This window comes from Pelodiscus sinensis, chromosome 33 (assembly GCF_049634645.1).
Source record: "Pelodiscus sinensis isolate JC-2024 chromosome 33, ASM4963464v1, whole genome shotgun sequence".
NCBI lineage: Eukaryota > Metazoa > Chordata > Testudines > Trionychidae > Pelodiscus > Pelodiscus sinensis.
In genome coordinates, this window is record NC_134743.1 from 6,294,929 (window position 1) to 6,317,382 (window position 22,454).

At 61.6% G+C, this 22,454-nt stretch overlaps 1 long non-coding RNA gene across 1 annotated transcript; it reads right to left on the reverse strand.

Moving 5' to 3' along the window:
* Positions 1-15,779: 15,779 nt before the first annotated feature.
* Positions 15,780-19,597, reverse strand: LOC142823404 (uncharacterized). Its single transcript, XR_012898621.1, has 4 exons — positions 19,303-19,597; positions 18,863-18,894; positions 17,982-18,064; positions 15,780-17,699 (listed from the first exon to the last, which is right to left on the reverse strand). It is a non-coding gene; the product is annotated as an uncharacterized LOC142823404 (long non-coding RNA).
* Positions 19,598-22,454: the final 2,857 nt, after the last annotated feature.

Consider the following 22,454-nt stretch of genomic DNA (forward strand, 5'->3'; position numbering starts at 1 on the left):
GCTGACACACTTGTGAGCCAGGCACACTTGTGCGACACGTCCCAAAGCACTTGCTCCAGGGCATTACATCGCACTTGCCTGCCTTTGATGGACAGGGAAAGGGAGACCTGAAAGGCCTCTCCAAGGTCACCAGCGCGAGAGTGAGCGCAGAATTGAGGAGCAAGGGTCTAACACACAACTCTGTGCCTTAGTCACTAGGTGGCATTAGATTAGAACCCGGGAGTTCTTACACCCAACCCCAGACGGGAGGCTGGAGCCAGCCTGCGCAGAAGGGGCTGTAACGCTTACAGCTCGTTCATGACACTGCCCCTGCGCAGCCGCTCTCAGATCCACACTCGGAACCCACAAGAAACACCCCAAGAGCAGAGATGAAACCGCCATTCACCTGCAGCCCAGCTTCCAGGAAGGGCAAAGCAAAAGCGGAGCTCGTGGATTCCAGCCCAGCCTGGCACCTGCTTCCTGAACTTTGGCCCCTTTCCTCCAAGATAGCAGGAGGCAGCTCTGGGCCTTTTGTGCCCACGACGGGGCAGAAAAGCAAACTCAGCTGTTGGTTCCATCTTGCGGGCAGAGCCCCGGCAGACAGTGGCAGGCGGGGGTATCGACTGACCCTCCAACCCAGGATATTCCCCCCACACCTGGATTCGCTTCCTAGTCATCCCCATCTCCCTGCACGATCCTTGTTTCTCATCCCGCCGGTCCGAGAAATTGTCAGAGCAGGTTGATCCCGACCTTGCCAAGGGCTTAGGTTACATCACAAGGCTTTGCCGCCACAGCTGGCTTGGCTTGGGTGTGTGGCAAAAGCCCCCCCCCCCCCCCCCCCCCGGCACAGCTATTCTGGCAAAGCCGCCAGCCATCACCACCACTGCCCTGCCTCTGTCCTGCTCCTCATCCCCGCCCCCACTCCTATCCCCTGCTCTCCTCCATCTCCTCCCCCTTCCCTTCTCCTGCCCCTCCCCATTTCCACCTGCCCTGCCCATCCCCGTCCTCTCCCTCCCCCCCATCTGTCCCCCTCTTATGTGAGGGCTTTGCTGGAAACGCCCCCCCCCCCAAACCAGGCAGATCTCCCCTCCGGGAACAATTCAGCCCCCCCATCTCACTCCCTCCACTCCACAGTATTTCCTCCATTCCCCACAGTTGAAAATTGAGCTCCCCCATCCCCTCAGGTGACAGTCGGGCTCCCCCATACGCAGCTGCCTAGGTAGGCACCTCCGCAGCCAGAGCCTGCCCCTGGCGCCCACGTCCCCTCCCCGACTGCCTGTCCCAGGCGACCACCTGAACCTGCGTCCCCCATTCCCTCAGATCACAGCTCCCTCCCTGACCCTGCACCCCCCCGACACCCCTCCCCCAGGCCAGACTCCTCTCTGGCACCCGCACCCCCTCCCCCAAACCCTCTGCTCCCCCTTCACCCAGGTCACAGCTCCCTCCCTGACCCTGCACCCCCCCGACACCCCTCCCCCAGGCCAGACTCCTCTCTGGCACCCGCACCCCCTCCCCCAAACCTTCTGCTCCCCCTTCACCCAGGTCACAGCTCCCTCCCTGACCCTGCACCCCCCCGACACCCCTCCCCCAGGCCAGACTCCTCTCTGGCACCCGCACCCCCTCCCCAAACCCTCTGCTCCCCCTTCACCCAGGTCACAGCTCCCTCCCTGACCCTGCACCCCCCCGACACCCCTCCCCCAGGCCAGACTCCTCTCTGGCACCCGCACCCCCTCCCCCAAACCTTCTGCTCCCCCTTCACCCAGGTCACAGCTCCCTCCCTGACCCTGCACCCCTTTAGAGCCCCTCCCCCAGGCCAGAGTCCTCTCCTGCGCCCATACCCCCTCCTGGACCCTGCACCCCTATCCACCGCCCCAGATCATACCCCCCCCCCTGCACCCAGGCTCCACCCCTAAGCTCCCTTCTTCACCCAACCACCCCGTCCCAGACCCCAAAGCCCTCGGTAGAAATGTGGCCCTTGATCAGTTGCCAAAATGGCCCCCCCATTACAAATTATTGACCAAGCCTGATCCAAATGTTTTTTGAAACATTGTTTAATGAGAATGTAAATACAATTCAATACAATTGGGAGGGTTGGGGGGAGGGGGCTGCTGGCTCCTCAGCTTTTGCTGCTCTCACTGGCTGTCTTCCTGCTGCAAGGGAAGCAGAATCCGTCACATTCATCCCTGGGGACTCAGGGGAACTGGCCCCCCAGCATTTCCACCCTCCTCCCCCCTGCTCTCTGGTCACCCCCCGTCAGGCCCGCAGAGTGAGCTCCTGACCCCCCCCCCCCCCCCCAGAGCTCCTGATACCTCGGCCCCCTCCCGCCTCCTAGGACAGTTTCTGTGTTCAGAGCCTCCCCCACCCCCAGGGACGCTCGCAGGGGCAGGAGGGATTCTGCCAGCAGGGACGTGGGGTGGGGGCAGCCTGAGGAAAGGGGCGGGGGACTCCCTGAGGGGATGGGAAGGAGACCCTGGCCCTGCCCCACTCTCCTGATCTGCTCCGGCTGCTCACCATGTATTCCAGGAGCTGATGGGCCTGCCCATGCAGGGCGTGGGCCAGGACCAGCCCGGCCTGGCTGGGGCGCCGCAGGGGGGAGCGGGCAGCGAGCAGAGCCTTGTCCAAAAAGCAATTCTCCTGCTCTGCTGTGAAGAGCTGCCCAAAGACCTGGAATCAAGAGCACAGGAGGTTTCAGCTGACGGCCCAGAGCCCGGCCCCAACTCCTGGGGCTAAAACAGCTTCCTCCTCCCGCAAACTCCCTTCCAGACCCTGCACCCAGACGCTCTCCTCACCCGGCACCCCAGCCCCTGCCCCAGGTCACAGCTTCCTCCTGCCCCCAAGACCTGAGTGTGGATGGGCTCCTGCTGCCAGTCCCCAGACACTGTCTGTCCCACGGCCGCCGTCAGCAGGGGGCTCAGGAGCTGGGCCCGCAGGGGAGGCTGCAAGGTGCTGGCAGGAGAGAGGGGCAGAGACTGTTAATTCAGCAGCAGGAGACAGAGACTTTCCCACTCCCTGGCCAGGGGATCTGCTCTGGGGGGAGTCGGCGGGGGGGGGGGGTCGGTACCTGAGGCTGCAGGCGGCGTTGAGGCAGTCGGCCAAGACCAGCGGGGGGGGGCGAGTCCTCCATGATCTCCTGGGAGACCCAAGGAGACAAAGGGGCGTGTGAGGCTGGGTCCCCCAAGAGACGCTCACACGGCCAGCGCCCCCACCCAGCAGGATCCAACCCCACTGCCTCCCGCTGCCCTGTAGCCCCCCTGCCCGGCACAGGGCCCCTCCCAGCACCCCCCTCCCAAACCGGGACCAGCTCAATCCTTGTCCCCAGGCCGTCTCCTGCCCCTCCCTGCCCTGGTGACCAGCCTCTGAACCTCCTCATCCCTGCTCCCCAGGCGCATCCCCAGCAGCCCGCTCGGCTCCCTTCCAGCCCCCCATGGCCCGGGGAGACCCCTCCCTGTCCCGAATCCCCCTTCCTGTCCGGCACCCCAGACCTGCCCCATTTCTGTGTCCCTCCCTCCTCCAGCATCCCCACCCGCCCTCCCCATGTCCACCTCCCCCTCCGACTCCAGAACTCCTGGCCCCACCCATCCCGTTTCCAGCACCCCCACGCGCCGCCATGGCCCAGGCAGACCCCTGTCCACCCCACGTATCCCCTCCCCTCCTCCCGGCCGCCGCGACTCGCTTACAACGATCCTGGCCATCATGGTGTCCTTGCAGCAGCGCGGCGCCAGGGTGTCCTCGCCCCTTTGGAGGGCGGCGAGGCAGGCGGGGGTGACGGCCATAAGGAACCGCTACAGGGCGGCTGGGCTCTGCACCCCAGAGAGAGTCTGTGAGCCTGGGGCCTGCCTGCCCCCCACGGACAGCTGCAGGGCTCAGGCCTCCCAGGAGTGGAGGTGGGAGCTGCCGGTTGTCCAAGCACCCACACTCCCCCCCCAACTGCTGCCTCAGGCTTGTGGGGGCCCAGCTGGTGCATGACAAGAGCCCCCAGCTTGGGGGGCCCAGGCCATGCAGGAGAAGGGGCCCCAGGGGGATCCCCAGGGACAAGCCCCTCCCGGAGGGGGGGGGAACGTGCTGGGAAGGGGCCAGACAATCTCGGGTCCCCCCCGTGTGGAGAAGGTTCCTACCGTGTCCCGGGTGTGGAGCTGCTCTTCGATGTCGTAGATGGCCCCTTCCTCCACCCGGGAGTCCATCCGCTCCTGGCAGAGCTCCGCCGAGGCGCAGGGGGGCTCTGTGCGGGAGGGAAGGGACCAGGGTGACTCCAGCGGCCAGCAGGGGTCACGCGCCCCCATGTCAGGGACCCAGGGCAGGTTGGGCCCCACACGCCCCTCGCAGGGACCCATCCCCCTTCCACCCTCACATCTGCCAACGCCCTCAGCAGAGCCCCACCAGGAACAAGAGAGCCAAGCAGCCCCCGCCTCCATCCATTGCCCTGGCTGCAGGGCAGACACTGGGGCTGCCCCCCCCCCCCGGGTACTGGGTGAGCCCCTGGGCCCAGCGTGTTCACGGCCCCTCACCTGGGTCTGAGCGGCTGCAGGAGGTGGCCCGGCTGCAGCTGGAGGCCCAGGCGCTGCTGCTGATGGACCTGGACCCACAGCTGCATGGGGGGAGCGACGGGCTGGGGGCTCCCGGAGACTGGCAGGTCCCCGGGGGCCGGGCAGGGCGATGCCCCCTGGTGGTAATGGGGGCTGGGCTCCTGGGGCAGGTGTTTCTCTCCACAGAGGAGGTCCAGGAGCCACCCTACCTGGCTCCCCCGCTGGGCTGGGTCCCGCCTGCCCAGCCGCCTCTGGAGCCAGGTCCGGGGGGGCCTGGCCGGTGGGCGAGTCGCCCCGAGCTGGTGGGATTCAGCTTCCCCGCCCGCGGGGACGGAGGAGCTGCTCCCCACCGGCCCTGGGGCCATCTTCAAGGCTTTCCTGAACCACAGCTGGACGCGTTTGGCCATGCTGCAAATGAGGGGAGCAAAGGGGAGCTTGGGGCGCAGCCTGAAGAGCGAAATCCAGGGGTTCCAGCTCCCCAGAGCGACTGCCCCCAGCCCCCAAATGGCCCCTTGCTTATTGGCTCGGTCTTGCACAGGCACTGCAATGACCTGAGTCTCCTGCCCATCAACAGCCCCTGCTCGGCCAATCAGGGGATAGTCTAAGGTGTGGGGGGTGGAGCGTTCTCCCCAAAGACACCGGCATAGACCTGTTACAGCCCCACCTCCCCAGTCCCCACAATGGGGGCTGCATCCCCCGCCCCACGGCTCCTGCAAACCACCCCCCGTCCTTCAGCTAGTCTGTTGGGTCCCAAGCTGGGGGAGGCAGCAAGGGAAGGTCACAGGAGAGGTAAGAACAGAGCAGAAATGTGGGGGGATGGAGGAAAAGGGAAACCAACCAGGAGAAAGCCCCAGTGGCGCTAAGGACGCAGCCCAGGTGAGGAATCACCTTCTGGCCCTTGACCGAGGGCTGGGCCTGCCTGGAACCCAGCCGGCCCCGGGCGGGATCCAACCCCTGGGGGCTCTTACCTTCGTCACAAAGGTGTCGGGATGTGGAACTCACAGAACGCGAAGGAACCGTGAGGAGGAGACGCACCAGAGCTAAAGCAACCGGGGGTCTCCAAAGTCCCCTGGGCCCGCCCCCCGCTTTTCTCAGCCTGAGACGTGGGTCCCTCTGTGAGGTCACCACCTCCCCACCTGCCCGTTGCCTTGAAGGGTTTGCATGTGTTCATTTTAAACAGAACGTGCTTTGGAAAGTAGCTGTGCAGAAAGACGCATGCTGTGGCTCCACCCTAGCAACAGCCTAGGAAAGGCCAAGGGGAGGGGGGTGAACTCAACATGTGGAGTGGAGAAGCACAAGCATGTGACAAACAAAGCCATATACGGAAAGGTTGAATCGGATTGGTTTAGAAGTTTGTGTTATGTAACCTGTAACCATGTGCTATAAAACAGCAAGGGGAGGGGCTCTCGGCTCGAGGGGCTCTGGCTGATTTTAGTGCCAGGGGCCTTCCCTTTGTGCACATTGAATAAAGTATTGAATTGAATTGAAGACCCTTGATTCTGCCCAGCTCCTGACTCTCTGGGAACCACAAAATCCCAACAGCCTTATGTGCTGAGGGCTGCCCAAAGCCCCTGTGAGGTCACTGCCCCCCCACCTCACCCTGCCAGGCAAATGTCCTGCCTCTGGCCATTGGGAAGTTGGAGCCATTCCTAGGGGTCCCTCCCCGTCCCTCACTGGGCACCCTGCAGCCAGCGGCTCCAGTAGCCCCATAGGCTGCTCCCTGCCCTACATTGCAGGCTTCTTGCACGAGAACTGTTTCACGCCGGAGTTCTTGCGCAAAAGGTCTCGTGCAAGAGCGCCTCCACCCTGCCATGGGCTTTTGCACAAGAGCGTCCATGGCAGTGTGAACGCTCTCTTGCACAAGAAAGCTCTGCTGGCTATTTTAGCCAGAAAAGTGTCTTGCTGAAGAAGCCCCTGGTGCCCGTCCACGCTGCCTTCTTGCACAACAGCTCTTGCACAAAGGGGGCTTAGTCATCGTGGGGAGGGGAATAACTCTTGTGCAAGAAGCCCTGTTCTCTGATGCTTTACTGCAAATTTACTTGCGCAAGAACACACATAGAGTGTAGACGCACCACAAGCTGCTGCTCAGGAACACTTGTTCTTGTGCAAAATGCCTGCCGTGCAGACGTGGCCTTGGTGTCACCCAGCACTGGACTTCCTGGCCCAGGAGCAAGAGTTAGAGCCTCCCACCCGCCCCGCTGCCTCTCACGGGTTCCTGTCCGGTCCCGGCCCTGGATTTTGCCCTAGCGCATCCCAGCGAGGCCTCTGGGCCTGCACTAGACCCATCGACACGCGGAGAATCCACCACTGCCCTGGAGCGCCTTAAAGGGCCAAACCAGGAAAACTCCTCTCCCCTCCCCAGCCCTGGGGCCCTTACAGGGGTAGACTTGCCACTGGGCACGTGCGAGAGCCAGGCCTGCCAGCAGCTGCAGACCCTCAGCCAGTGGCCACACAATGGCAGCCTGGAGCAGCCAGCTCTCCCCTGCCCAGGAGCCAGCCAGGGGCCTTAGACAGCGCGCACCCTGCTGGACTAGTGTGGAGGTCATGGACCTCATTGAGGTTTGGGGGCAGCCCCCCAACCTCCATGGTCTCCGCTCTAGGCGGAGGAACGCGGCCGTCTACAGGCGCATAGCGGCCACTATGGCCAGGAAAGGCCACAGGCGCACCCCGGAGCAGGTGCACGTGAAGGTCAAACAGCTGCGGCAGGCGTACGCCAGGGCCACCAGGGGCGGCGCCGCAGGGGCTGCCACCTGCCCCTACTTCCCCGCCCTCGACCGACTCCTGGGGGGCGGGGCGGTCTGTGCCAGCCTGGGAGACAGCGACCTGGGGCCAGAGGGCCCCGACCTGGGCACAGCAGAGGGGCCACCACCAGCTGTCCCGGCACTGGAGTCGGCAGGGTCGTCCAGGGAGGCCATACCAGGTAAGTGCCAGCACTGTCCCCTGCCCGGGGGGGGAGGCGGGAGGGAGACCAGGGACCGCGCGCGTCGGCCATGCCTCCCACAGATCACGCAGCCACCTGTGCACATGCGAGCACATGCCCTGCCACCCAGGGGCCGTGGCCCAATAGGCACATGCGTGTGTGAAGAGACCTGACACGTTCCCGACCCCGGGGCGGGACCCTGCAGGATGCTCTCCCTTCACAGGCCCCTTCTACACAGAGTCAGGGGACATCTCCCCCCCCCCGCCCCGGCCACACTATACACGGCACAGGGGCATGGGTGCAGTCTTGGGGCAGCTCCCAATCCCGGGGAGAGCCAGACATCCTGACCATGGCCTCTGTGCAAGCACATCGGTTCTGACAGTGCAGGGCACGGGTGCCCTCCCGTCGCAGGGGCGGGCTGGGCATCGTCCACTGCGTCCCCAGGGAGAACTGACCACTTCTCTTCTTTCTCTACAGCTGCACCAGCTGCTTGTGCAGGGCGCTCCCACACCTGGCAGGAGTACTGGGACCAGCACCTGGGGGTCCTGAGAGCCCTGCACCACACCATTGAGGCCTGGACGCGGGAAGACCTGCAGCTCCGCCGGGAGCAGCTGGCTGAGGACCGAGCCATAAACGCTAACCTGCAGGCCCTGCTGCAGAGCATGCTGCTCCGCGCCGGTCCTGCACCTGCTGCCCCCCCCCGCTACGGTTCCTCCTCCCACTCCTGCCCCCCTCCCACCTCTTCCTCCTCAACCTCCACACCCTCATCCTCAATGTCCACCCCCCCACCTCAACCTCTGCACCCTCCTCCCCATCTCCCCGGGGACGCCGAGGCCTCCTCCCCCGCCATGCTGGGAGGCGGTTGGCCCGGCGAGACCCCCACCCCTGAGCCCTGAGCTTCTCCTTCCCCTTCTTCCCCCTTCCAGCTCCCTCCTCCCAGTTTTCCCCCTCCCCTCTCCCACCCTCTTCCTGCCCTCTCCCGCCTCCGTCTCCCCAGAGTTTCATTTCCCCTCCCCAGTTGTGTTAAATAAAGGGAGTTGTTATTTTTGAAAATACGTGTCTTTTATTTGACATCAGGAAGGGGGGGCTAGGGAAGGGTAAGTGGAAGGATGAGAGGGAGGAGTGGGGCACAAGCCCCCGGTGGGGCAGACCGGGGAGACTGTTAGCGCTCCTCAGGGTGGAAGCGCTTCCGCAGGGCCCCCTGGATCCTGACATCCCCTCGATGGTCCTCCCGGATGGCAGCCTGCAGACAGTGCAGCCAGGCTGCCAGCAACGTGTCCACGAGACGCAGCAGAGTCCCCGGGGGCAGGTCTGGTTCCATGTTGCAGCGTGCCGTGGTGTCCCGAGTGAGGGCAAGCAGAGCACTTAGCGAGGTGGACCAGCAAGCGGAGAAACCTGAGAACTGTCTGTCCAGGATGGGAGTCAGGTCCCTTTAATCACAGACCTCGGCTAGCCTGAGGCAACAGCCCCATACACTAAGTCCGACCCTGATGCCCTGCTGGCACTGGTTCCGGCCAGCCTTACCTTCAATTCAGGGTCCACTCAGTGTGGACGTGCTATTTAGAAAAATTCTATTTCGAATTAGTTTTTTTGTCTAGATGTGTTATTTCGAATGAGCATAATTCGAATTAACTAATTCGAAATAAGTGAATTCGAAATAGTGCTGTAGCGTAGACATACCCAGATTTATCTAAACTTTACCCTTCTGACACATTCTGAAGAGTCTTTTTCTTGGAGAGAGACATGTCTTCTGTCTCCCTCAGTATTCTAGAGCAAACCGGCCCAGAGACAAAGGAGGGAAACCCCCAAAATCCCTTTGTCTCAGTTTGAAATCCCTACCTGCATTTCTATTGGCTGAATGCTACCTGGCTAGGTATAGGGACATAGTTAACTCCTTAGTTCCCAGGCTGCTGGTCATCCCTCATGACCATGACAGAAGCCATAAACAGACACTTGTGTGTTAGAACGTATTGGGGTAAGACCCCCCCTGAGACCAGGAGAGAGACCACTCAGATTAAGAGGGACAAATCCCAGCCTATATGCAGAAGGGAAAAATTCAGCCTGTCCAGCCAGAGGCACATGGTATAATATTTACATGAATTATGGGCATTTTGCAGCTGTGTACAGCACCAGAGCAGGTAGGGATCTGACTCATCGCAAACAACCAAGAGCCATTGTTTGTGGGATCCGTCACCTGTGATCACAGAGAGCATGTCTGGAGAATGAAACTGAATGCTAATGGCAAGACAATTCTCTATAAAATTGACTCCAGAGCTGATGTCTCTGGCATTTCAGATGGGACTTAAAATCTACACTTTGCTAGGTCTACACTGCAAAGATAAATCGGAAAAAGAAACACCATTTGCAGTACGCAAATTGTGTATCTTTTTCCGCTTTACTGTTAAAAGAGGCTTTTCCAAAATTTGGCATGTCTACATGGTGCCATATTTTGGAAAAAAAGTCCTCTTTTGACACATCCCTCTTCCGCGTAAAACGAGGTTTACAGGGATGGCAAAAGAGCACGTCTGCTTTTTTGAATTTTTTTCTGAAAAAGCAGACGCTCCTTGGACATGGCATTGATTTCCGGGATACGCCGGTATCCCGGAAAAGTGCTGCAGCCTAGATGTAGCCCTCCAGTCCCTCCCAGAGTAGAAGTCACCTAAAACAGCTGTAACTAGCCCTGGACTTATCTGACCTGCCTGTGCGAGTTCACCACAGAAATAAGTGTTATATCAAAAAATCTTCCAGCAAGTTCTTCTGCCTTTCTCACCAGGCCCATCTTGGCTGCCACACTGCAGCTCAGAAGGTCGCTGGTTGTCTGTGGTTCTTTGATCACATTCACTCTCAATGCAAAGCTCTAGTCTTAGCCTATGGAACTCCTTACTAGGTGATATTGTAAAGACCAAAACTATAACAGGGTTCAAAAAAGAACTAGAGAAATTCATAGAGGACGGGTCTATGAGCTAGGATGGGAAGGGATGTAACACCATGCTCTGAAGTGTCCCTAGACTCTTTTTGCCAGAAGCTGGGAGTGGATAACAGGGGATGGATCACTTGATGATTGCCTGATCTGTTCATTCCCTCTGAAGCACCTGGCATTGACTCCAATGGAAAACAGAATGGATACAGGGCTAGAAGGAGCATTGCTCTGCTCTAGTATGGCCATTCTTATGTTCTTAGGACCCTGGGCTTTTGAAAGGGGATCCAGTACAACTCAACATAAGAGACAATACTGAACTATATAGCGCACAAACGTTCCCACCAGAGAGACCTTGAAGAGACTAGCTGCAGATTTAGGGAAATTCAGAGTCCTTCATTACCTGGTCACCATGGATTATTTTTCCGGGTGTATAGAGACAATGTAATTGAAAGGCACATTGCGGTGTTATCAAGACACTGAAGTGCATTTTTGCTCACTTGGTATTCCAGAGCAACCAGTGACAGACAATGGACCACAGTTCACTGCAGCAGCATTTGTCATTCCGAACAAACTGTTATCCCAAGCTCCCCACATTACCCCAAGCAAATGGAGAGGCTGAAGGAGCTGTATAGGGAGCCAAGAAAACCCGATAGCAGGAAGATCCATTCCTTGCTCTTCTCAGTTACAGAGCCACACCCATAGCAGCTGCTGAAAACAGTCCAGCACAGCTCCTGATGGGAAGACAATTCAGAATCCTAGAATCCTAGGGCTGGACAAGACCTCAGGAGTCATCGAGTCTAACCCCCTGCCCAGAGCAGGACCGACCCAACTAAATCAACCAGTCCAACTTTGGAAAAGAATTGCTCTCCAAAGGAAAGGGACCAGACACAAAGATGCCAAATAAGATAAAAAAGTTAAACCTCCAGAGCCACATGCGGCTTTTCAGAAGTTAATATGAGGCTCCTTGCATAGGTACCAAATCCAGGGCTGGAGCTACAGGTGCCAACTTTCCACTGAGCCGGAGGGTGCTCGCTGTTCAACCCCAGCTCTGCCCTAGGCCCTTCCCCCCCAGGATCCTGCCACTTCCGACTGAGCCTGTCACACCCACGCTTCTCCCCTCCAGTGTCTCCCACTGAGCGAGAGCGGATCCCAGTGGGCAGGAGGAAAAGGAGAAGGAGGCGCTGACCGGTGGGGCTGCCAGTGGGTGGGATGTGGTGAGAGGTGTTTGGGGAGCTGATCAGGGCTGGTGACATAGAACTGTAGCTCTTTGGCAATGGGCGCTGGTACATTCTGGCTCCTTCTCAGGTTTAGGCTGGACACCCCTGGGCTACACTGACATACTGTAATGGCACTAGGGGCGGGGTATTGCAAAATGGGACCCTACCCCACCCTAAGTTATCTTGGGGGGACAGGAAGCAGCCCACCCCTCACTATCCGCTACACAGAGAAGCAGGCTGGGGAAGCGGAGGGACACTAGTAACTCCAGGAGATTTCTTGCCCCAATTTACCTAGAGAGGCTACACCAGCAGGGCCTTGCCTACGGGGCCCCGAGAACACTCTGGGATTGGGCTACTGCCCTGTTACCAGCTATCCTCCCTCTTGAGGGACCTCACAGCTGCTCCTGCATCCCGAAGGCCGAACCTGAACACTGTAGACTATGGCAAAGGGGCTTCCAGATCACCTTGTCCCCTCACCACACAGCACCCCCTCCCCAGCTGCTGTCCACATGTCGGCGTCTGTGAGCTGCAGCGCTCCTGCCTGGCTACTGGACAGCTTTCCAATCAGTAACATGGGCGGGGCTATCTGGGGTTGTGCTTTTATCCACATCTGACATGTAAAGAAGAGCACACACAAAAAGCCAACACAAACACAACAGATTTCTCTCTGCCTGGAACAACCTGGCAAGGGGTGAGAATTTGTTAGCAAGTTTAAGGGTGCACTAAGCAGCTGAAAGATTTTAAAACATGCTAAAGCAATCGCCACACTCTAGCTGATACCTGCATGGGAAACATACTGAATGATTGACTCTGAATGTACATGTTGCAGTGCTTTGTGCTTTGGAGGACAAGATTAAAAGTCAAAATGATCTGGGCTAACGGGAGTAACGGTCTGAAGTAAACAGGATGAAATTCAATTCAACACAGGAATAAATTGCCTAGGGAGCTAGCGTGGTTGAGGAATCTCCCTCACTGAAGACTTTTTAGAGTGGGTTAGAGAAACGCTTGTCAGGAAAGGTTTCAATAATACCTAGTCCTGCCATGTGTGCAGAGAACTGGACGAGATGCTCTCCCAAGGTCCCTTCCAGTCCTGCGTCTCTGCGGTTCTATACAAACCAACACACCTTCAGCAGTCACACTCTCTTCTCTGGGATGCTGAATTCGGTGCTGTGGTTGCTCACCCCAGAAGGGGGTGTGCTGAGGTGATATTTCATCCACTGGGTTATGGCTTCCCTTGATGCTTTCCCACCTCTGTTGGGAGGGGGCACAGTGGAGAGCTGATCTCAGTAACACTCACTTATCTCCTGTGTCCCTTCCCCTCACTCACCTGCTCTCTCCATACCAATTATCTCAGCAGCCTCCCGCCTCTTTTCTCTTTTGGCACTAGCCTCACATCTCCCCCCCAACAGAGCCTGGTTTGGAAGGTGAATGCTGGTGATTGCCCACGCTGATGAATGCCTGGTGACTGCCCCAGCCGAGTACTCACCAGTCAGTGGGTGCTCAGCCCCTGTAGCCAAGAGTCAATGGAAAAGGAAAGAAATCGAGAAAAGAAAAACCCTTCCTCCTCTGAGCTCCGGCCTGCTGTGAGGTGGGGCTGCCTCTGTCCAGGCCGTACACGGCTAACACAGGCCTTTCCCCAGGACAGGACCAGGCAAACCTCTGCAGAGCCAGTTGCAGTCATCTGCCTGGCTCAGGGGCTGCTGGACGCCCCCAAGGCCGGGGCAGTCACAGCTCCCTGCACGGCGGGTCTCAAGGCAGCGTGTGGGGGGATGTTTCTGGGACAGCTCAGCCCGCCCTGCTGCCCACTTGCTCCCCCTTGCGGGGTCTCTGCCTGTCTCCTGCTCCCACACAGCACGGCCCTGATCCTCCAGCCCCTGGCAACCCCGTCTCTGCTGTTGGGTTCGCTCCCTCTGCAGGGCCCTGTCCAGCTGGGCCTGTTGCTATATCACAGTGGGACCCTGGCCCCTCACCAACCCTCGGCCCACCCCCACTGACCCTGGCTCCCCCTCCGCGTCGCTGACCTTTACCTCACACCTCTCACTAACCCTCGCTACACACGCCTCACTGATCCTGGCTCACCCCCCACGAACCCTTTCGCCACCCTCCTCACTGAACCCCTCCCCTCACCCCACCTCCTGACTGGCCCGGGCCCTCCTGCCCCACTGCCTCGCCCCCATTCACTGACATATGCCCCCTCACCAACCCTCACCCGCTCTCCTCAGCACCCCATGACCCACGCCCCTCACCAAGCCTGGCCCATCCCCCCACTATTCCTGGCTACATCCGCGGGCCCCACTCTCACTGTGCTGCCTCTTTTCTGCAGCCTTGCGAGAGTCTCTGGGCTCCGCAGACCCTGCCCAGCCCGCGCACCCCGCACAGGGGCCGAGGGAAAGGTTCAGAGCCAGAGACTCCTAGGCCAAGGGGGCTGTGGGCCGCTCGTCAGCCCCGTGGGCTTGGTTCCTAGCTGTGCACAGTTGCTCGTATCTCTGTTAAAACACAGATTGTTTGCTTGCACCAGTTTACAAAGTGCCCAGCTTGCGCTGAATCCGTGACCTGTCCCGTTCCGTATTTACACTCCCCGGTTGTGTCATCTGCAAACGTTCTCAGCGACGAGCTCTGCTTTCAGCCCCAGCGACGGGGCCGGCGGGTCTGTGTGGGCCCACAGAGCGGCTGGCCAGCCCTCTGGAAATGCCAGTGGGGGCTGAGAGGGAGCTGCGATTTGGGATGGTAACGTGTCCTTGTCCCCCAGTGATGGCCAGAGCCGGAGAAGGGCTGTGTCTGGGGACAGCACGTGTCATGGCTGGTTGTGAGCACAGCAGGGCAAAAGCTCTCCCTGGCCGTGTGGTGCACAGCACCAAGCACAGCAGGGCGGGTTTGGCTGGCACAGCGCAGGCTGAGCGGGGAGCTGACTGCTCTGTAGGACCCCATCAGGGAACCCCGGGGAGGGAGAGGAACCAGTGAAGCCAAAGGACAGTGTTGGCACAAGAGCTACTGGGGATAAACTAGCCAGGAATCACGTTAGGCTGGAAATGAGAAGGGGGGTCGGGACCAGCCTCCTAACGGGGGAGGGGAGAACAGCCTCGCGCGCGTGAAGATGGCGCTTGGTAAGCGTGTGACAGGGATTGTATGATGTGTCCTCCCGGCCCGATGCCCCGTGTTCCCAAAGAAACCAGCCCAGGGTGGCTGGGAAACACCTCCAGGAGTCACTGACAGACGTTAAACAAAAGCTAAACTTATTGTGCTGTAAAATCGTACATGCAGCTAGATAAACCCTGGTAAGACCCTCCCCAAACCATCGCCCCCACTCTCCTGGCCCCAGCAGCAATGCACCCAGGAGTCCCGGCTCCCAGGACACAGCTATGCTGTGCCTGATGGGTGGGGATGGAGGAGAGCAGGTTGCCCACGGGGCTACTCAAAGCCAGAGCAAAGGGAAAAGGCCACTCACCCCACAGCCAGGCCAGGAGGATGGGGATCCTTGTGTACCCAGCTCCAGAGCAGGCAGCTGAACTCCTGCCACGGGGGCGTCCAGCTGGGAGCAGGCAGTGCCCAGGAAACCCCATGCCCCACAGCAGAGGTTGCGGGGCAGCGTAGCCAGGCACTAGTGCAGGCGATGGCCCTAGCGAGAGAGGCAGGCTGAGCTCGGTGTGACGGTCACAGGCTGGGAGGTGGGGGAGATGGGGCAGGCACCCAAGGGGGCAGGGTGTGTGACAGGCCTCTCATTGCTGAGACCCCTCCCTCTGCACCCCCTGGCACTGCCCCAATGGGCGTGTGCAATGGAGACCACAGAGGGGAAGTGACCCTCGTGCCCAGCGCTGTGGCCTTATTTATATCACTGGATTGTGAAATCCGTGTTCTGGGAACATGCTGAGCAAACAAACTCCTCTTGGAACAGCTGGCTCTGGGACACATGGGGCAGGAGGGGCAGTTCCTGAAGCAGGTTTGCAGGGACTCAGTAGAAACGACCCACGGAGGGCTGGTGGACTCGGGACAGGCACCCAGGTTTGGCTGAGGGGACGAGGATCAGGTGCCCGGGTTTGGCTGAGGGGGCGAGGACCAGCCGATGCCGTTAAAGCCAGGCTGATGGCCGTGAGGACACCCTGACTCCAGCTGAAGGCTGTGGGTCTATGCCCACCTAAAACTTCGGTCAACCCAGCTATATTGCATCGGTGTGTGTGAAAAATCCAGAGCGCTGGGGATGTGGTGAGGCCGACCTATGTCCTGGTGTAGCCAGCAGAAGGTGAACAGAAACATTCTCCCATTGACCTGGATAGCATCGCTTGGAGGGGGGATTAACTACGGTGACAGCAAAGCCCCTTCCATTGCTGCAGGGTCTGTATTACAACACTCCAGCGGCACAGTCCTGCACGTGTAGGGTCGACACAGCCCTTGTCTACCCAGGGCAGGGGCATCACTGCATCGGCCTCACCCTGGGGGGCACCCCATGTACCTAGAGCACAATCACACCTGAGCTTATACCCAAGACCTGTTTCCATGTCACTATCTCGGCAAATCCCAGAGAACACGGCTTCCTTGCGGAGCGAGGGCCCAGTGGCCCAGTCCCTGCTAGCCCCTGATGCTCTCTGGGGGCTGTGGGCCTATGCCCACCCTTGGGGATCTCAGTGGACCATGGAGGCGTTTGGCGCCTGTGTGATTGCTGGCTGCGGAGCAGCTTTCGTTGGTAAACGCGCTTCATCATCCACTGGTCTGTTCCAAGGGAGCCGCCGCTGGAACCGAGAGCTGGCGGGGGGGGGAGGGGGGGACGCTGGGTTCAGCTACCAAGACCTCAAGCTGATATTGTCTTGCCCCAGCCCAGGGAGCAGCTGAGCTAGGTGACGAGAACCGAGAGCTCCCCACTGTGGACAAGGCCTAAGATGAGCGTTGCCCCCGAGCTGAGGCGTGTCGCTGCCAGGGCGTGGGGCTGTGCAGACGTGTTGGCTCTCACCCCCCGAGCCTGTGCCAAAGCCCGGAGCAGGCAGCGCTCTGGCAACTCGTCCTGCACCAGGCGTGAGGCTCCCTGGCCATGCCGTGCCCAGCTCACACACACTCACAGGGCTCCGGGTGGCCAGCACGAGGGTTTGCAGCTGGGCTAGGTAATGTCGAACTGGCCGAAGAGGAGCCCCCAGTGGTGACTCTCCCGGCATCAAGGAGATATGAGGCTAGGCCTGTCCTGGAGTGGGGGGTGGGGGGTTCACACATTTATTCCCTCGTGGGAGCAAGGAGAGTGGGGGGGCAGAGCCAGGTTTACAATGGCACCGTGGAGCTGAGCCCATGCCCAGAAGGGCCTCCGTCCTGCTCTGCTTGCACTGTGCCCTGAAGCCCTGTCAGCCCACTGGCTCCTCTCCCCGGCCACCCACCACGTACTCTCAGCCTGCCTGCTGCTCAGCTGAGGGCTCCTCTCTGTCTCTCAGCCTCGCCCGCCAGCTTCTCTCTGCCTGCTGGTGGGATGCCGGCTCGGAGCAGTCTCTGCATCTGACCACCTGTGGGGCCCACCTGTCTCGCTGGAGCTGAGCCCATGCTCCTCATGCCACCTCCTGGCTGCTGTGACCAAGGCTGCTGGAACTGAGCCTGGGATCCCCCGGCTGCACCCCGGGCTTAGCTCTGCCATCTTTCTCGATTGCAGAGTTATGGAGAGAAACCAGCTGCCACCTGCAGGGCGAGCCCAGCCCCAGCGCCCGACAGACGGACAGAGGGACGCAGGGACACGGCTGCCGGAGCCCGGGGGGTTCGGCCATTGCAGCTGGGCGCGTCTCGTTGCATTAACCCCAGCGGCCCTGGCCATCGTTGTGGGGCTGGGCAGGGCCTCGGCTCGCAGGCTGCTGAGGGGCTGGTACCAGCGCGCTTGGGGGAGGTTGCTGGCACCACTGGTTCACAGCCTGCCTGTGCCCACAGATCCAAGGGCAGAGCAGGTGCCTCCTCCTCTCCCGTGTGGGCCGAGCAGTGTCCAGGGCCCAGCTGCAGGCATGGGGGTCATGCCGGGAACAAGCCTCACTGGAGATCGGGGGCGGGGGGCAGAGAGGCTCTGGTGGCTCTAGCCCACTCCCAGGCTCCAGCGCAGCCCCAGCACCCAGCCAGCGCCCTCCCTGTGCCCAGGAGTCCTGGTGCCCCTCAGCCAGCCGGGCGAGGGACGTCCCCTCCACGTCCTGGGGAGAGAAAATGGGAGGGGGCTCAGCTATGCACAGTGCAACCCCCAGCCCTACTCCCCCCTTATCCCCGCTAGGGGCACCCAGCCCCCTGTCCTGCCACCTCCGATCCCACTGCCCCAGCACCTGCCCCATTATCCCCAGAGCCCCCGATGTGCCCCACAGCCATCCTGGGTGTGTGCAACTGTGCAAGCCCCTCCCCCCATTATCCCCCCAGCGCCCCCTGCTGGCCCCTGCTGGGCGGGTGCCCCCCCCTCACCCCCAGCACTGAGCCCCACTCACCAGGCTCCTGGGGCAGGAGGCAGCAGCACAGGATCACCTCAGTGCTCGTAGGTCACCATGTCATAGTGCACGGGGGGCAGTGTCTGGAAGAGAGGCAGGAGGGGTCAGTTCCGGCTGCACTGCCCATGGCCAGGCCCATCCCTCTGCCTGGGAGCTGCTGCACCCCCCCCTCAGCCCCCCAACCGGGGTTAGCAACTCCCATCGCAGAGTCCCTGCAGGTGGGCTGCCCCACATACTCAGCCCCACGGCAGCAGGGTCCCCCAGGTGCTCAGCCCCACGGCAGCAGGGTCCCCCAGGTGCTCAGCCCCACGGTAGCATGTCCCCCAGGTGCTCAGCCCCATGGAGGCAAGGCCCCCAGGTGCTCAGCCCCACGGCAGCATGTCCCCTAGGTGCTCAGCCCCATGGAGGCAAGGCCCCCAGGTGCTCAGCCCCACGGCAGCATGTCCCCTAGGTGCTCAGCCCCATGGAGGCAAGGCCCCCAGATGCTTAGCCCCATGGCAGCAGGGTCCCCCAGGTGCTCAGCCCCATGGCAGCATGTCCCCCAGGTGCTCAGCCCCATGGAGGCAAGGCCCCCAGGTGCTCAGCCCCATGGCAGCAGGGTCCCCCAGGTGCTCAGCCCCATGGCAGCAGGGTCCCCCAGGTGCTCAGCCCCACGGCAGCATGTCCCCTAGGTGCTCAGCCCCATGGAGGCAAGGCCCCCGGGTGCTTAGCCCCATGGCAGCAGGGTCCACCCGGTGCTCAGCCTCACCCTGGGTGCCGGGACAGGGTCAGTTCTGGCTTTAGTAGGGGAAACCCAGGGCCCCTGCCTCACTGCTCCCCCTCCCCCTGGTCATCCAGGCCTGAACCCCCCACTGCAGCCAGGGCCGGGGTGCAGCACCTACCTTGGAGGTGCAGAACTGGCCAATGTCAGCATCTGAGAGAGAGATGGGGGGTTAGATTGAATCACATGGGCAGGTCCCACAGTTTCCCACCCTCTTCCCCCTCCAGCCAGACACCCCTAACCTCTCCATCCCTGGGGAGCCCCAGTCCGGGGAGCCCCCAGACTCCCCCACCTATAGCTCCACTGGGGGGTCCTTCCCCCACCAGCGCTCCCCGGCCCTTGCAGCGGCAGGCCCAGCGCTGCACATGGATACGGTGCCCCCGTCAGCCTATGGAGGTGCACTGCAGGGACCCCCAGACGGGGTGGGGGTGGACGGTCACAGTGAGGGAGGGGGCCCCGTCTCCATCAGGCGGGGACAGTGAGAGCTGCCAGATGAAAAGGACCCAGCTCGTGTTGCCCCCCTGGCCCCCACCGGCATGGGGGAGCCTGGCAGGCCCTCACAGTGCAGCTGCCCCTCGGTGTGCCCGCCACTGCCAGGGCCCCCGTGACGATCGCCAACACCAGCCGCAGCGTCATGGCCAGGGCCTCCCGTGCCCGGCTGCCTGTGCAGGACAAACACAGCCGGCTCAGCGCATGCCACCCCCGACCCCCCGGCCCTGCCACCCACTGCACCCCCGCAGCATGGCCCAGCCCGCACCCAAGCTCGGCCAGGGGATCAGAGGGCCGTGGGACGGGGGAGCAGGCTGCAGAGGGGACCCAGCTGTCAGGGACATCGGAACCCTCCCGCGCAGTTCGGTTGTGCCCCCAAAATCCCCCCGCCCTGATCCCTGCTGCAAGGGAAGCCCAGGGGCACCGTGCCAGGGGGACTCCTCCCCGGGGCCCACCTACCTGGGTCTTCGCCAGGACGACACAACTGGAAGAAAGAGGGAGAACGTCACTAGGAACCGCGCAGGCCCCCCCCTGCCCCCACCACGCTGCGGCTGTGCTGGCACCCGCTGCCAGACGACCTCCATCTAGGCAGGGGCTGGCCAGCGCCCAGAGGGCTCCGATATGCACCCTGAGCCCCCGCCCTTCTGTCTGTCCCCATTATCCCTGGGCTCCGGACATTGCACCGTGGCTGCAGAGGGATGAGGAGTAACGGTAGTTTGAACTAGGAAGCCTAGTTCGAAGTACCTAGTTCGTGCCCCGTGTAGCCGCGCTGCACAGGGTTCGAACCAGCGGGGTTTTAAAAATGGCGGCTCCCCGCTTATGCAAATGAAGCCCGGGAAATTCAAATCGAACTAGGAGGGTAGTGTAGACATACCCTCAGAGGCTTGGCCTGAGCCAGCTGGGCTCACCACTAGAGGGCAACACCAGCACACGCAATGGGATGGGGGGTTAGCCTCCCACTGCAGAGAGGGCCATGGGGCCTAGCAGTTAGCGCAGGAGGGCTGGGAACCAGGTTTCATCCCCAGCTCTGGGAGGGGAGTGAGACCTAGTGGTTAGAGTGGGGGGTGGCTGCCAGGATGTCTGGGTTCTATCCCTGGCTCTGGCAGTGGCCGTGTTGTGCAGGGACTTTGCACCTGTTTCCTCCCCCATCCTGGGTCATTGGCAGGGATTAGCCCTCCCCAGGCCAGGACAGACCCTCAGGGAGCTCGGGGGCTGAGAACAGCCCTAGTGCTGGGTGCGGGTACCTGGGCTGGCGGCGGCGGCTCCGTCCTGGGAACCTGCAGCAAAAGGAACGGTCACAGTAAAGGGAGGAGGGGGCCAGAGGGGCCAGGGCTGCAACTGGCTCTGGGAAGGAGCCAGACACCAGCAGAGGGTGTGAAGGGAATCCCTGAACTCCAGCCCCTGCCCCCTTCTATCCTGCCCCCTTCCAGCTGCGCAGAGACCTGGGCAAGAACAAGGGCCAGCAAGCAACCTGCCTGCTGGCTAGCTGGGCGGCCCATAATGCCAGCCCGCCCCTCCCCTAATCCCAGCCCCCCAGCTGGGCACCAGACCGCTCCTCTAATCCCAGCCCCCCAGCTGGGCACCAGACCGCTCCTCTAATCCCAGCCCCCCAGCTGGGCACCAGACCGCTCCTCTAATCCCAGCCCCCCAGCTGGGCACCAGACCGCTCCTCTAATCCCAGCCCCCCAGCTGGGCACCAGACCGCTCCTCTAATCCCAGCCCCCCAGCTGGGCACCAGACCGCTCCTCTAATCCCAGCCCCCCAGCTGGGTACCAGACCGCTCCTCTAATCCCAGCCCCCCAGCTGGGCACCAGACCGCTCCTCTAATCCCAGCCCCCCAAGCCACTGGCAGCACCAGTCATGAGCAGAGTTTGGGAAGGGCCCGCAGAGCCTCTGGCCCTGCTTGTGAAAACCCAGCCAGCCCAGGCTGTCACTGTCCTGCCAGGTTCTCTGGCACCATGGGGTGCTCCAGGAACCGGGGCTGTTCTGGGCTGTGCCGGCCCAGCCAGCTCCCCTAGACACAGTGATGGGGGGCAGGGAGTCCCTGCCCTGCAAGAGGGGTGTGACGGGGGCTGCTGCCCACACATGCCAGCTGCCCCGGAGCCCCTTCTGTTCAGCACAGCCCCTGGTTCCTGCCCCAGCAGTGGGGTCCGGCTGCTCTGGGTGGGGCAGGTCTGGGCCTCAGGGCCTCACCGGTCACACGCAGCGTCCTGGAGAGGCTCAGGTTGGAATTCAGCAGCTCCTTATTGTCACTCCTGTGCTGGTACCAGCAGGAGAAATTCCCAGCGTCCCCCGGGCCGGAGACACGACGGGTGAGGTGGTAGGTGAATGGCCCGGGGGTGAACACTTGGCTGGCAGCCTCCCGCCCGCCCTTGCAGAAGATAAAGCGGGTCACAGGGGACGCTCCAGGGACCAGACACCTCATGGTAACAATGACCCCAGGGACGCGTTCAGAGAGAGCAGGGGAGCCGGCAGGCACCCTGAGGGGAGACGTGGGAGTGAGAGCCCAGCCGGGGAGCCGCAGAGAGACTAGAGTCAGTCTAGTATCGCGTGTACAGCTGGGGGAGAGCTAAGTTCCCCGCAAGCTGTTCTCATCGCTCAGCCATCACCACCACTGCCCTGCCTGTGTCCTGCTCCTCATCCCCGCCCCCACTCTTGTCCCCTGTTCTCCTCCATCTCCTCCCCCTTCCCTTCTCCTGCCCCTCCCCATTTCTACCCACCCTGCCCTGCCCATCCCCGTCCTCTCCCTACCCCCCCTCTGTCTCCCTCTTATGTGAGGGCTTTGCTGGAAACGCCCCCCCCCCCCACCCAAGCCAGGGAGATCTCCCCTCCAGGAACAATTCACCCCCCGCATCTCGCTCCCTCCACTCCACAGTATTTCCTCCATTCCCCACAGTTGAAAATTGAGCTCCCCCATCCCCTCAGGTGACAGTCGGGCTCCCCCATACGCAGCTGCCTAGGTAGGCGCATCCCCAGCCAGAGCCTGTCCCTGGCGCCCACGTCCCCTCCCCGCCTGCCTGTCCCAGGCGACCACCTGAACCTGCGTCCCTCTTTTCCCCAGGTCACAGCTCCCTCCCTGACCCTGCACCCCCCGACACCCCTCGCCCAGGCCAGACTCCTCTCTGGCACCCGCACCCCTCCCCCAAAACCTCTTCTCCCCCTTCACCCAGATCACAGCTCCCTCCCAGACCTGCACCCCCTAGAGCCCCTCCCCCAGGCCAGAC